This window comes from Cnephaeus nilssonii (genome assembly GCF_951640355.1).
Source record: "Cnephaeus nilssonii genome assembly, chromosome: 11".
Classification (NCBI taxonomy): domain Eukaryota; kingdom Metazoa; phylum Chordata; class Mammalia; order Chiroptera; family Vespertilionidae; genus Cnephaeus; species Cnephaeus nilssonii.
In genome coordinates, this window is record NC_137082.1 from 54,665,971 (window position 1) to 54,671,970 (window position 6,000).

A 6,000-nucleotide genomic window follows, 5' to 3' on the forward strand; every position below is an offset into this window, starting at 1 on the left:
ACACAGAACACTGGAAAGATAAATTTTGTTGGGGAAAGAGAAACTGTGCAGCATGGGGCAAATACTGCAGAATTGAACTGCAGAGGCCTGGGAGTCTGGGGTCAGGGCCGTGGGTGCCAAAGTTTGGAGCGGGACTCCAAATAGAAGGTGTGGGAGACACAAAGGGTATGTTTTATCTACTTTACAATTCTATGCAGAGCAGACATAAAAAGACAATATAGAAAACAAAAGGTCTTGGAAGACAGCCCAGGTCCCTCATTTCTGCTTTATATCAGCTTTTCTGATCTTGAGTCATTCATCTGTAATTATCAATGTTTGTAATTATTAAATATTTGTAATTCTTTTAAAAAGTAAATTAAATCAAAATCCAGGTTTGAGGTTATTCTTACAATACTTCATTCTTTCTCACTTTCATTCCAACTTGATTTCTTAATAAGGTGAAAAAGGAACAGAGGTGCATAAAACTTGCAGTCTGTGATATTTTCATCAGAAACTAGTGGGCTCTGTATGGTACTGACTTGAAGTTAATAACTGTAGTGATTATAAGTTACTGCTTGACTTCCCCTCTAAGTTATTTTGAGTTTCATCACCATGTATGTCTTCTATGGAGGCATGTCTTGTGTATGAATGTCACGGAGCACCTAGCGGAGAGCATCTGTAATGCTGTAACGAAGGTCGACACTGGATCGAATCCATCTCTCTCCATCAGTCAGGGGCAACAGCATTGGAGACTTAAAGTGGAACAAATCCTTTACTCAGGTGGATGCCACTTTTAAAGCAACACGAGTTGGTATGAGTACTGGATGAACAAAATTTTCCACCGATTTAGATATGATTTAGTTTACATAGTTGTTTTAAATGGGTTGTAATATTTTTTCCTAAGTTTCTTCAACCTAGGAAAACAAATATAAAAAGCCTTCCCACAACATACCAAACACCACTCGTTATGTGGTGATTCCCATTAAAGAAAGGAACTAACAGGCTTTGAAGCATAAACAGAATATTAAGTACATATTAGTGTCAAGGTGAAGTGTTAATTTTTATCCAACAGGAAATGAGTCTACTCAAGATATTTATTTCATATACTTATTACATTTTACTTTTAAGCAAAAAAAAAAAAAACCTATTATTTTGAGTTAGGACATGATTTATACTACTGTCCTTCCTTACCCTGAAGATTTAAATGTTATGTCAACTTTCAAAGCAGAAAGAAATTAATTTTCATTAAAGGAAATAAACAGCTTTTGTAAGTCCCAATGTCACCATCCTCCTTAGCAAAACAACCAAAAAGTAAGAAGTTTCCATATATTAACTGTTTTTCACTTTCAGGTGATAGATATTTATCATTTTATACAAAAAAAAATGTCACTCAGTTTGGAAGTTTCAGGTTCTAGTAGAAGGCCCCAGAAATTTTATGTGATTTAGATTGACAGATAATAATCTTGTGCTAGCCACATGAGGAAATAGGTGTGGGGTGGTGGTGACAAAAATAGGACCCACTATACAGTATATGTGCAATAGACAGAAAATGGTCCCAGAGATGTTCTTGTCTTAATCCCAGACCTGTGACTATGTTCCCTTACATAAAAACAGGGACTTTGCAAATGTGATTAAATTAAGGATCTTGAGATGAGGTTAAGGTTCCTTTAAGTGGTAGGCCAAAGGATTAAAGGGAAAAAAAGGAAGTGTGGTGGTGGGAGCAGTTGGAGTGATATGTTTGAAGGTGGAAGAGGGGCCATGAGGAAAGGTATATAGTGGTCCCAAGTAGCTGGAAAAGACTCCCACCTGGAGCCTCCAGGACTCAGCCCTGTCAATGCCTTGCAATTAGCCCAGTGAGACCCATTTCAGACTTTGCTAACTTCCAGAACTGTAAGATGATAAACTCTCTGTTTTTTTAAGCTACTAAGTTCTTGGTGATTTGTTATAGCAGTGATAGGAAACTAATACCTATGGGACCCAAAGCTCCTTTTTTCTTCAGAAAAAAATCCTAAGAAGTAGCATGGTGCAGAAGAGAAGTTGGAGTTCAGCAGGTCATTGTTCAAGTCCTGATTTTACCATGTCCTCAGTGAACTTACATAAGTTTTTTAATTTCAGTGACTCTAAATTTTTTCATCAGGAAAAGGAGTTGTAATGGGAGTTAAATATGTTAAGATGTGTAAAAAGCCTAGAATAATTCCTAGGGGATTACCTTCAAGGTGGATAGATCTCCAAGAAATGTTACCCACATTCTCCACCAGACTGCTAAAGATTTATTGCACAAAACCATCTACTTGGCAATTCCTACTCTGTGTTAAGAGCCCCCGAGCCCTGGGAAGATGCCTATCCTATATTCTCAGTGTGAATCAAAGCAAAAAGGCTGGTTTAGAGTTTGTGTCCAAACCTGAAAGCTAAGAAGAGCTGGGGTGAGGGTTTGGCATTCCCTTGTGAACTTCTGATCTTTCCTGTCTCACCTTGTCTAGCTGGGACCCAGGGACCACACTCTCTTATCCCCCAGCAGCCCTGTGCTGATTCACAGTGAGGGTGGGGCATGACTGTACTCACTGCAGCTGCCTGGGTTTGAAGATTAAATCCTTGTGGGCAGCACAAGCCATTGCCCGCTTGCAGGCCCAGCCTGCTGGGCACCTTCAGTGTTAGCAAATTAGGGGCCCACATTTCCAGTCATGGGCCCAGGTGGCCTCGAGAACATCATGGACCACTCTAGGGAGCTATTTTCATTAGAGAATATGGAGTAATCCCAGCAAGCCAATACTTGCTAGGGAGAGAAACAAATTTGAAAGAAACAAACATAAGAAATAAAGGTAGTTTTTTTCCTCATGCTTAAGATCTCATAATCCAAGGCGGGAAACAAGAAGGACAAATATTTGCTGCTAAATAACTTTGGGAGATGCGTTGAAGTTTGTCCCTTTCTTGCCAAGACCGGTTTGCCTCAGTGGATAGAGCGTCGGCCTGTGGACTGAAGGGTCCCAGGTTCGATTCCGGTCAAGGGCATGTACCTTGGTTGCGGGAACGTCCCCGGTAGGGGGTGTGCAGGAGGCAGCTGGTCGATGTTTCTCTCTCATCGATGTTTCTAGCTTTCTATCCCTCTCCCTTCCTCTCTGTAAAAAATCAATAAAATAAAAAAAATAAAAAAAAAAGTTTGTCCCTTTCTGGTATGTGGATTTTGAAGACAATTGGTCTTTGCCTACAATGTTTCCTCTAATTTAAAAAAAATTTTTTTTTAGTCAACTTTAGTATATTCAAAGAACACAACTCAGTGCCATAATCAAACCCACAACAAAGTTAATTTAACCTGTATTTAATAATCTGTATAATTGACATTGTTCTACAGGGTAATTAGGTGTAAATGGTATGCACTTCATCTAAATTCCTGTAATTGTTATTACCAAGCTTTTAATTCCTTACCTCAGAGTGGCCTGTAAAGTACCATTGTCACAGTTCAGGTTAATTCATACACACTGTGTGAATTCTGGTCCTTCAAGAAGCGGATTCCAGGGTGGGATTTGATGTGCTAGAGATTTACTGGTGGAAACACCTGTGAAGGATAAAGGGGAGGAGGCAGGAGCAGGCAGAGAGCCTTCAGACCACGATGCAGCTCCAACACCTGTGAAGGAGGAGGGGGAGCAAAGACGATGGGTGGAAAGAATCTCAGACTGGAGAGCAGTTTCAAGAAAGGTTTGGCCAGGCTGATGGCAGTCATGGAGCTCAAGGAACCTGTTTGAGGCGTCCCGATTCTCACAGGAATGGGCCAGCACCAGTTCCCTGCGGTGCCCGGCTGTAGGAGAGAGGGGTTTTAAAGACACCCAAGTCTGCCTGGGCATGGAAGTATTTTAGGCCATTCACCATTGTAATTGCCAGTTGCAGAAAATTCTAGCTTTTAAAAAAACTGTAACTTTACTATTCAAAATATGAGGTAACCCATGGCTCACATCTAAATAGGCAATTCCTCTGATAGCTCTATAAACAGGAATAAATGCTATTCATTCAATATATGTACTTTAATAATAAACCCTTTTATTGCTGGACTGAAATAACTACTCTTGTTTAGCCCTTCATGGTTTACTAAATGTTTTTTAAAAATATATTTTTATTAACTTAAGAGAGGAAGGGAGAGGAGAGAGAGATAAAACATCAATGATAAAAGAGAATCATTGATCAGCTGTCTCCTGTGTGCCCCATACTGGGGATCGAGCCTGCAACCTGGGCATGTGACCTGACCAGGAATTGAACCATGACCACCTGGTTCATAGGTTGATGCTCAACCACTGAGCCACAGTGGTCAGCTAAATGCTTTAATGTACGTTACCATTTTGATTCCTTATAATTACTCTGGAAAAAGAAAAGAACAAAGAGTTTTGAGCATCTCATCATTTAGTAGTTCCAAGCTGTTAAAGGAATTATTCAACAAAAAATTGGATAGTGGCTAAAAACCTGAGGTCAGATAGACCTGCTTTAATCTCGAGGGTGTGGCCACATGCTGGTGTGTGACCTTGGATAAGTAAATAACTTACCTCAGATTCAGTTTCCTGTCCTGTAAAATTAAGGCTTAACTATTACTCAAGTATTTTCTAGGTAAATGCAGTATAGTTCCCCATTCAGATTTCAAAGAGGGGAAAGATCTTGAATTTGGGGTGAACCTCAAGGACTTTCCTAAGTAGTTCTGACATTCTTTATTTTATCTTATTGATTTTTACAGAGAGGAAGGGAGAGGGATAGAGTTAGAAACATCGATGAGAGAGAAACATTAATCAGCTGCCTCCTGCACACCCCCTACTGGGGATGTGCCCGCAACCAAGGTACATGCCCTTGACCGGAATCGAACCTGGGACCTTTGAGTCCGCAGGCCAACGCTCTATCCACTGAGCCAAACCGGTTAGGGCAGTTCTGACATTCTTATTAGCTGATGGGAGGCATGTGAAATTCTTAACATAGTGACTATCACATACTAAGCATTCAATAAACATTCAACATTAGCTTTACAAAGTGCTTTTACAAATTTCATTCAGTTTTCCCAATAATGCCATCAAGCTTTACTTTACAAATAAAGGAAGTAATGCTCAGGGAGCTTATGATTTGTCCCAGTTACATACCAGTCAAGTGTCAGAGCCAGATCTTACACCTGCTCATCTACTCCCTACAGGCGACCACAGCCCATCCCAGGCAGGGACACCTCACCAGCTGTGGTTATTAAAAAAAAGTGGAATGGGGCGGGGATTTGGCACTACAGATTACCTACTAAAGAATAAGAAAATGGACTTAAGTGGCAAAGATGCCAAGTTCTGTTTTCTCTTTTCTTCAGCTTCAGCGAGCAGATCTATGACCTGAGAATATTTCTACCACCTTTATAAATTCCCAGTAACCCTTGCATCTGATCATTCATGGCACACGTACGTGTTAGAATTAGAAATGAGAAAAACAAATCCTGTTGGTCAGCTGATATTTTGAGTAGCATTTAAGTATATTTAGTTTCCATTTTAGAAGTTAAATTATTATATTACCGAAACTTTGAAAAAAATGATACAGGATCTATAAGATAGCTGACAGTAGAGGTGATTATCATCTCAAAGCCATTGAGCTTTATTTTCCCTTTTGTACTGTGTGCAACCTTTTCATGGGTTGAAACCCAGATTCACACTCTTTTGGAAGTGTTTTTCTACAGTAGTGACAGGGGAGATTATATTTGTTGGTTTGGGAGGAGTTTTCAGGGTCATGTTAACATACTGATATGTGCAAATATATGGGGCAAGTTAATTCAGGCGTTTGGAGGCCTCATAGTGCAATGAGAAAAGGGGCAAAGGGGGCTGCCACAAGGAACAGTGCAGAGGGGCTCCCCTGGAGCACAGTTCAGGGTCACTAGGAAAGACAGGTATACACTCCTTCCACGTTGAGCAATAATCTGGGGATACAAGAAACCATGAGCACTGACTACAAAATTAGATCAAGTATATGAGGTTAAGAGAGAGAATGAAGGAAAGGAAGTTGTACAATTTACTCTGATTCCCT